The 10,688-nt window shown below is 31.1% G+C and overlaps 1 long non-coding RNA gene across 1 annotated transcript; it reads left to right on the top strand.

Moving 5' to 3' along the window:
* Positions 1–34: 34 nt before the first annotated feature.
* On the top strand, positions 35–5,092 carry LOC147806704 (uncharacterized). Its single transcript, XR_015435028.1, has 2 exons — positions 35–191; positions 4,085–5,092. It is a non-coding gene; the product is annotated as an uncharacterized LOC147806704 (long non-coding RNA).
* Positions 5,093–10,688: the final 5,596 nt, after the last annotated feature.

Consider the following 10,688-nt stretch of genomic DNA (forward strand, 5'->3'; position numbering starts at 1 on the left):
AAAGTACTTTTCAAACAATTCGCATCGTTAAAAGGTTATCATTTAATGATTGGGGAAAAAATTAGGAAATTTAAATACTGGCCAGAGGGCGGCATTTTAAATCGTTTCTTAAACACGTGACCACTTTTCATTAAAAAAAAGTACTATAGATAGGCTGAGGAATAAAGTTGGAATAAAGTTAATTCGAATCAGTGAGTAGTTCAATAATAAAATTCATTTTTATTGATATCGATTTTAAAAGAGAAGAAGGAAAATTATAAAATAACAATTATTTTAATTATTATTTCTTTTTTTGTTTTAAAATTCTTTTTTTGTTTTAAAATTCTTTTTTCAGTTCTCATCACATTATTGTATTGATATATTTTGCTTTGGCTATATTGATACAATATTAGAAAGCACTCTTTTTTGTGGATGTAATCGTGTGAGCTGCTGAAGAGGTTAAATCTTTGCTCTTTATTTTGTTTTCGGGATTTTTAATATTTTTATTTATTTATTTTTTTAAGATACAAAAAAATTAAATTTCATGTTTTTTTTTTAAAATGTCTCTATTTTTATAATTTTTCTTCTTCTCTTTTAATTAATCATTATTATTTTCCATATTTTCTCAGTATTTAAATTTATTTTATGACTTCGATATACTTGCAGCTTATGCGCTGTTAATAAAACTTATTAATTCTCTTCCTTTCTCTCACATTTGTTTTTAATCCTTTTTGTTTTCATTGATGAGCTGCACAATATATATATATATATATATATATATATATATATATATATATATATATATATATATATATATATATATATATATATATATACTAATAACAGGGCTGCATCCTTGTTATCATTGTTGTATTCAGCTTTAATAATGCAGTCATAAGCCATAATACGTTCTAAAAAGGTTTATTTAAAGGTAGGCTGGTGGTTATACCAGTTCACATCCCCACTCCACAAGGGAGGGGGTGTGAACAAAACTCCGGATGGTTCCGGCAAATCTTTTATGGAACAAGTTATTCAGGAAGAGACATGCGAAAACCATCGGTCCCGCATTAAATACTGACAGAGGATGATGTAAACCGGTTCCAGACGTACATACCTTGTAACTCTACGCATCATCGACAATCATTTAATGCTTCCTAATATGGAAGTGAAAGAGGGACAAGATTCTAAAAATAACTCCTCCTTTGAAGTGTAAATCTAATTATAATTCAATGGTATGTTTTTAGTACCCAAACACCTATTCTTTACCAAGGACATTTTATGAAAACGAGGGAGTTTTAATGTTGCTATTAATACAAAAGTATTTATAATTTTTGCATTACATATATGTGTATGTATATATATTCTAAATGTTTAAATTACGAAAAAAATTAATAATTAAAATTTTTTATGTCTACATCTTACCAAACGAATAATTTCAAAGGGGGTTTTGTCTCCCAAACTCACCCCAAACATACGCCACTGGTAAGGGGGGGGGAATCTTTTTTCTCCTAAAAAAAAAGGTGCGATTTTCCGACCTATTAGTACATAAATTATTATCATTTTTTAAACGTAACCGACTAATGTTCCCCTTTTTTTCAGCCTACTAGGTCTCCAGAATATTAAATTTCGAGAAGTGAGGCTGATCAGCAGATTGTAGACTCTGCATTAATTTAGATGACGGCAGAGTTTTTATTGTTGTTTCCTGTTTCAATTGATTTGCTTTTCTTCCCCCCCCCCTCAAAAATGCTGTTTACAAATAAAGAGGGTGATTCGTACCTCATATTCTAAACTTTTTTTGGCTCTTGTGTTTTTTGCCTTTGACTTTTGCCCTTTATTGTTCTGACGTCACGATTTATATTCAAAACTATTTACGTTTTTTTTACTTAGCATATAAGTAATAGTTTTGTGACCATGCGATTGATAATTATTTTTTCTAAATCAAAAATAAGACAAGACACAAATTACAGTGCAACGCTCGGTTTGAGCTAAAGTAAGTGCTCTGGGTTTGCGTAGTGAAAAAGGCCGAATTCGAATCGAGTGACTCAGATCACTGATTCGAATCATGTAATTTTGATGAGTGATTTCAGTCAAAGAATTCAGAACAGTCATTTAAATTCATCTGATTAAGAACTATAAGAATAATAAAAAAAGAAACAATATGAAAGTTTTTATTTCAATGTGAAGAATTCCTAAAATCGTTTTTTATCCTAAGAAGTCTTTATTTTCCACTTTTTAGTTCATAATTTTTTGATAAAAATTGCTGTCAAAATACTTTTTTTACAAATAAATGGTATAACATTATGTGTTTATGTATACTTCTTGTATATTCTAATGTTTGAAGTAATAAGATTCAAAAAAGTATGGAATAAAAATTCGGTACTTACGTATTAACGCCACCGCCGCTACAGATTTGGCGATTTTTAAGTGCCGCCAATCTACACTTAAAATTTGTGCGACAAATCATAAAATAAAACACTTTATTTAAAATCAAAGTAGTCAATCGGATTTCGGTGGAAAATGAGCAATCATATCGCCTTATGAACTCTGATAAATAAGATTCCAAATGAAATAACATTTCCAAAACGTACGTTTACCAAGACCAAGTTTCATGTTCTGGGAATTGGTACATTTTCGTTTTTTCGGTAAAATACTTCCCTCCTGAAAAAATAAAATTGCATCTTGTTTTGTTTTTGTCGAATCCCAAAGACGAATTTTCGTAGCACTAAAAATGGCGACTAAAAATAATTGTTTTTTTGTTTTTGTTTCGTCAGCATTCTTTATTTTACGTTTCTTAGTTTCTAAATAATGATTTTTATTGAAACTTGAAATTTTTTGATAAAAATTGTTGTCAAAAGAAACCCTTTCATGGTAAAATCTCTTTCACCTGCGTGAGTAATTTAAAATTAAAGGCATCAAAAAGTGAGTTTAGGTTAGACCTAGAGTAAGACATGAAGTGCTGAAAAATCATTTTCAAAATATCAAAATGTAAAGAAATTATGGCAGGATTTCTCATGATAAAGCAATGGAGAAGCAATCCTGTAATATTTTGGTTTTCTATGTTGATATTTTGAAAACTTTTTTTCAGAATTTAAACCTTCACTACTCTACGCTTACGGCCGGCCGAGTGGTTAGCGGTCAGACTGCGGGCTCGAATCCTGATCTCGGAATGAATGTTTCTCTCTGTGCGTTGTCTTCTATTGTGTATGAAAATTGAGCCGTGATGGTTAAGGGGATAGAGCTTTCTCCTTCCAATAAGATGAACCGGTTCGGTTCGAATCCAGCGATGGCTGGTCGATACGAATTCCGCATCCGGCTTGCACAGATCACAGTGCTGACGTGAAATATCCTCAGCAGTGGACGGATCATGAGTTAGAGTTCCCTTGCCGTCAGACTAAACGTGGGAGGTTCTCGTGGTCCGGTTTAATTTTTAGAGTAGAATTTATCATTTGTATTACGCGCCTACCTAAGTCATAATTTTTGATGGTTTTTCAATGATGGTCCACCATAATCTGGATGGCAAACATTAATAATTCCATCACGAGCCATTATATTTTTTATGGTAACCAACATAAGTAACCATCCCCCCAATGTAGAAATTCGGACCTATTTATGATGGTCCAACATAAGAATAGCAACTTGTTAGGATGGCTTGTTAAACCATCTGAAATTTCCATCATAATTTCTTAGAAATCAAATGTTGGAATGATTCTGAACAACCATCATCCTACTATAGGAATTGGGATTGATATGTGATGCGTTAACATAAAAAAAAAATTGTTTTTATGGTATTGAACCAAAGAGAATTCCCATTAAACCACCATGGAAATGCATAATTGGAACCATCATGAACCAATGGTCCATGAGAATCAAACTTGTCTTGATGGTTAACCATCATAGTACTGAAGTACTTTCCATCAGGGGAATGATGGATGGCATATCAAAAAGCATGAATGGAAAATGTTGGACCATCATGAATCGCACTGAAACCAACATAAACCATCAAAATGTTTTGATGGGATCATCAAGAATTTTGACTTCCTAATGCATGTAAATTTTTTTTGATAAATTATTGCATCCGACTAACCTTATAAAATTTCTTTTGCAGATACATTGGTTTAGACTTGGGGGAATCAGTATTGTGATCTGCTTTCTGACTACCGTGTACTGCCAGGATCAAAATTGGAAAGGGCATTACTATCAGCATTATTCACCCAGTTCAATATGGGTTGCACAGAACCACAACAATCGAGGCGGAGATCTGGAATTGCAAAGTTCAATGAATAGACCATCTTCCAGGTTTGGAAAAATGCCTTGGAAAAACCCACAGTCCAAGCCACAGTGGCAATCTCCAATGTACAAGCCGAAATGGCAAGATTCGCTTTCAAAACCGCAATGGCAACTATCGAAAGCACACCACATGAAACCGTTTATGAAACGACCCTTCAAGAATACGAACTCACTAAACAAACAGCCGCATGACCAATAGAGAGCAGGACCTAAAGAGTGGCAAGGAAGATTTCGAACTAGACCTAATGGCATATTTTTCCGACAAACTACACCCCAACCCAGAAATTGGCCAGATTACATTCCTCCACTTTCTATTATAAAACCATCTATGGATGATCCACATGCACTCTACAACTTCAAATAATAATTAATCATCGAAAATGAAGCAAAACATTTATATGGTTTAAACAAATTCTCATTTGTTAGTGTATGATAAATATATCTGCAAGAAAGTATTTTATAACAAAATCGAAGCTTTTTAGTACATATATGAATATCTACGATCTGTCTAACTAAAGAACTTCCCTCGTCACAGCTTGAGCACAGTCTATGACTATGGTTACGAGTTAAAGCTATTTCAAGTAAAAGTAAATCAGATTTTGACTTGAGTCAGTGAGGGAAGTAGGCAAGAGCCGAACCTCTTTCAAAAAGCGTTTCTTGTTTCCATAGCAACAGGACAGCTCCAAGCGCTTTGGCGAGAAAGTTTTTAGATTGAGCAGATAGATGCTATTTGGCGAGTGTTTTTCTCCCCATATATTGAGGTGAAATTAATGTTCCTATTTTGAGCTGTAGAAATTCCATATTTTTAAACTCAATACATGAAAAAGAGTTCTACTAAGGGATTTTTAAGAGATCACGGTACAGGAAAGTGTCTAAATCATTGAAACAATTTTTTATTGCTCTCATTTAAGTTTTAACTCACTGAAAAAAATTCCATGGCTTTAACTGAGTTTTTAATGTTATGACGAATTTTGAACTAAAAAAAGAACAACCAGCAAAAAAGAAATTTTGAAATTAAGCTGCAAAAAATTTAAAAAATTGAGTAAAGCGATGCTTTATCAGAATAATTTTATTTTTCTGACTAAAGAAGGAGACTGTTTTCTTTTTCGTTATGCAGTTTGATTCTAGGAATGTTTTTAAAATTATTCTTTTAATTATTTACCTTTTTAAGTTTTTTTTAGGTGTTTTGTTATGTATTTCAAATAAAGGAAAGTTTTGTTTTTAAGATTTTATAAGTCTCTCTTTAATTGAACTAGGCTAATAATGATTATATTGTTCATTATAGGAGGAAAATTTGATGAATCAACTGTACAATTATTTGAGAATTTAGGTTAAAAAACAAAAGTACAACAGAACACTTTATTCACAAGAAAGTTTAACTGACAGCGCTTTATACGTAATGATTTAAATTGTTCTTCAAGTGACAGTTTTTTAGACATTATGATTTTATTTTTATTTTATAACAGTCGTTGAACAGCCGACCTAATTTTTGGGAATTCGTACTGGGACTCCGTAGCCTTGTAATTTTGAACCCAATCCAGAAGACAAGGGAATTCCTGGATCGAGTATTGGGAGAAATTTGCCTTCGTGGAGAAGTTTTTAATGGAACTGAACAGCATTTGCGTTACATAGAGAGGAAGACCACGAGAACCTCCCACGTTTAGCCTGACGGCAAGGGAACTCTAACCCTTGATCTACCACTGAGGATATTTCACGTTAGCACTCTGGTCGGTGCAAGCCGGATGGGGAATTCGTATCGACTGGGATTCGAGCCCGGTTTACCTCATTGTGAGGCGAACGCTCTATCCCCTGAGCCAAGGTTCAATATATTTTATTCAATATATTTTATTTTAAGGTTCAATATATTTTATTTTATAACCGTCGTTGAACAGCCGACCCAATTTCATGGGTTTACGACTACTAATGTTCAACTCCGTATCCTTGTAATTTTGAACGAATCCAGAAGACAAGGAAACTCCAGGATCAGTACCCCCAGAGGTATTGATTTGTTATGGGAACATGGAGGACTTTGAGACTCGACAGATTTAACGTGCATCAGTCACCATTTACTACACGGGGAGTCTTCGGCCGGCGGGGATCGAACCCACGACCTCTTGGACATGAGCCCAGCACCCTACCGACCAGGCTATCCCGGCCTTAAGGTTCAATATATTGTAATTACCATCGAGAGATGCAGAAAGTTTTCCACTATTAACTCATGTGTTGCCACAGAGATGACCAAATGCTCACTTTTCGATGGCATAGATTCACAAATTTTATTTTTCAACCAGAGATTATTTAAAGCACTCTTAATGTGCATATTTAAGAATTATTGTCAAAGTTGAAGCCATAAAAATGCATTGGTTAGGAATCTTAAAAATATATTGGATTTAAGAAAAAGCAAAACATTTAAAATCTAATGAATCCTTTCTGAGAGAGGTGACCAGAAAAGATCAAAACCCGTCTGTTTGCCAGAAAGGAATTGGAATGTGATTGTTAAACTGTATTTTTAATTTAATATGCAAACCAAACTTAACACGATTGCTGATAACTCAGTTTCATCTGATGAAATAAAAGTGAAATTCTCTTCATTTTTGACTTAATTTCTGGATCGGAAGCATGCCATATCAAAAAAGTTATATCAAAAAATAATAAGCATAAATTCATAATTTTCCATCTTAAACTGCGAAGACACTTTATCAGAAAAAAATATTTTCTTTGTTTTATAAATGACCAAATATGAATTTTTAATTGATGAGTCATGAGTTAGGAGTTAGGGCGCAAAAATTATATATTTAAATATTCAAATAATTTCCAACGAAACTAATGTACAACCCAAATAATGATATGAAAGTGCATTAATTGTTTCGAAAATTAACTAGTGTTCGAAGTAAAGCATCAACTTTGTAAATTTATGAGAAAAACAATAGTATTTCCCAATTTAAAAAGAACGGAAGAATTCATTTTTAGACGACAACTTCCGAATTGGAAAAAGCTAATCAGAAGATGTTAATAAAGTTTAATCAAATAGTTTAGATCTTAAAGTGTAAAGACGGCTTTTTCAGAAGAAATGTATTTCATTTGATTTAAACAACCAAAGGAAAATTTCAATTAAGCAAATAACGAGATAGAATTTTAGACAAACAAAAATAATGAGAAAAAGTATTTATTGATTGAAAAACTAACTCGTATTTGAAATAAAGCATCGAAGCTTGCAAAGGGGACAAATTGACTAAGACTGAGTTTAGAAAGTTCAGTATGGAAGAAAATATCCTAACATCGTTTTTTGTTTTACAGTGCAGGTAAGTGTGCATTGCAGGTACATATTTATGCATTTTTAAAGAGCTTTTAATATTGAATGAACACACAAATTGCTAATTTTTATACCTTAATTTAATTTTTTAAAGGAGAGGTTAAAAATAATAACAAACTAATGTAGTTTAAAGAGAAAATTAAATTTACTTAAAATATAGATTTGATAAAATCTGCAGTTTTTGAAGATATTAAAAATTTTCAGTTACACCTGAACTACTCAAAACTGATAAAAGTTCCCTCTTAACCGACCTTTAGTTAAGTTTGAAAATCTGCTTACAAATTTGAATTTATGTTGAACTATGTAAGAAATTAAATCTGAAATGTTTGCTGAAAATTTAACTCAGAGCTTCACAAGAAATAATTTATGAAAAGGATTTTATGAGATTAAACAAAAAGAAATTTTTAAACAAATTTTTGACCTTGTATTTAAAAATCAAAGATAATTTAATTGGACTTGCGTACAAGTGACAAGTTTTAATAGAGAAAAAAATTAAAATTCATAAGAGAATTTAGAAGCTTGCATTCTATGGGAAAAATCAAAAAGTTATTAACTCAGATTACAAGTGCCAAAACTTTTGATTGGACTTTTCGTTATGCAAACACTTTTTCTGGTTTGACAAAGAGTATGCTTAGATTAATTTCGATGGAATCTAAAATGTTCATTTTATGAAAAATCTAAACTTTTTGAACAGTTTGAAACTAGAATTAAACATATTTAGTTGTTCTCTTATACCATTAAAGCAATGGGGGTGCGCTTGTTTTCCAGCATTCATTGCCAAGAATATTACTACTGCCACATATATTAGTCTACCAGTTTAGAGGGCGGACCCATTCACACATCCACAAATCGTAATTTTGACCTGAACTAGAGAACGATCAATTTTCAATCAGTACCCCCAGAAGTAAGATTTGTTATGGAAACATGGGACTAGTTCGGGAAACATTGGTGATCAGACGGATTTAACGGGCACCAGTCACCATTTAATAATTTCTTCGGTAGGCGGCGATCCAACTCACGATCTTTGGACATGGGCCGAAAGCCCTACCGACCAAGCTACCCCTGCCCCCATATGCTTCGTTGTAAATCAGTTAAGCTAAGGTCGTATGTCAAAAACTAGTGTTCAAATATATTCCTTACAGAAGTTATTTAAGGTGCTCTCGTAATCTTTAGTCCACCAACATCCTGAGCCACACAGCAAGAGTGACACTTAACTTCAAATTTTGCCCAAACTATATATTAGAAAAAAACTTTCTAGTAGAACAGTAAAAATTCCCTTTTGTGCGAGAGTATTAAATACTGGAATTTTTCTAATCCCGATCCTTAATCTGCAAATTAAAACCACACTAAAAACAAAAATTTTTAACCAAAAATTCATTTATTTTCAATATAAAATACACAGTACAGATACGATTTTTACAATTTCTTTTAATATAGTCTAGCATTACAAAAAACTAAAAATCTATAACCAAAATACTTTTGATATATAGTATAAATATCAGAGTAAAATTTCTTTCAATTACTGTAAAAAGTTTCAAACACTAGTTCAATACAATTATACAATGTAAACATTTACCACAAATTTGTTTCGTTAAACATTTACTACTAATTTGTCCCGGAAAAAATTTAGTATTAAAAATGACAACGTTTTCATTTCGTTTATGATAAATTTTCCACATTACTAAAAGCAGGTGAGTAATAAGTAGTATAAATACTGATATTGCAACTAAATCTGATAAATTTTTAAATTAAAATTTCAGATCTTTGTAAAAGGACTGTTTTGTTGACTAGAGTTTTACAGCATGTTATAAAAAAAATCAAACTTCAGAAATTTTACTAGCAGAGGGGAAGGAATTTCCAAGTAGTTCAAGTTATTAAATTTTAAGCCATTAGTTTATACTAATCAAAATTAAATTCTAAACTATGAAAAAGAGATTTCTTCGATTCATCCAAAGTGAAAATCCTCCTTTCCAAAATGATAGATTCAGTTTCATTAAATTTTAAATCCAAATAAAACGTAGTCTTCTTGCTAATGTAACTAACAGTGTTTAATGTGAATTTGTTCTGTTACTAATTCTGTTAAAATAGAAATGTTCGCAATCTAAATATATAATTAAAACCAACTCTGCGATTATGACAACACTTTAAAATTAAGTAAAGTGTCAGAAATTCAGAAAAATTTTACATTTTGCCTGCTGATCATTCAAACTTTGGCATCTTTAATATTTCTTTAAAAATATGCAAAACTGATTTGGATTTATTATAGTAAATATACTAAAGCAATTTAGTTCTATATTCAAATTTATACTTTATAGTTTGGTATAAGTTAGGACAGGATTTTTACACCAATAATTTTCTTATATACGTATTAGATTAATTTTAGTGTCAAATGCTCACTAATTAATGAGTTTCAAAAATATAAATGCATAAATTTCTTATCTAACACATCAGAGTAGCATCAATATACATCAATGACATTTACATTATGAAAAATTATAATTTTTTAATTCCGTTAGGTACATATTTTATAATAAAAGTTTAATTTTATGCCATACACATAGATTACACATTCGATATCTAAGACAAGACTGATTACATAAAGTCTAAAAAGCAGTGGAATATACAGTTTAAGTCGATGTTAATTTAGCTGATACAAAATATTTAGGAAGAACTAAAAGTTTAAAATTTGAATAATTGTCGTAAAGTAGAATTTAATTAAATATAGTATTAAAAGTAAATGAAATAAAATGTGCACTTTACAAGTTAATGCACGGAATAGCCTTCTCTTGTTTGTAAAAGAGAAATTCAGGTTTCTCAAACAAAATTTAAAAATATGTTGATCCAAAAATATTAAAATAGACCTAAAAACAAACAATTATTTATCTAATAATAAATCGTTAATTTAAAGAAATTTTTTAAGTTCTTAGAATTTTGAATAAACAAAACTGTTTAATGCAATTTAATGAAACTCACTCAGGTCGGTAACTGAATTTGTTTTCACAAGATTTTAATTAAAGTACGAGTTAATTGTTAAAGTTTTCACAGACACTTTGCTGAAATTTCAAAATCTACAGAAAAGTTTTATTACCATTTTTAGGCCGATTATAAG

Source organism: Parasteatoda tepidariorum, chromosome 7, assembly GCF_982258835.1.
Source record: "Parasteatoda tepidariorum strain Cologne lab strain chromosome 7, Ptep-v5.0, whole genome shotgun sequence".
In the NCBI taxonomy this organism is placed as follows: domain Eukaryota; kingdom Metazoa; phylum Arthropoda; class Arachnida; order Araneae; family Theridiidae; genus Parasteatoda; species Parasteatoda tepidariorum.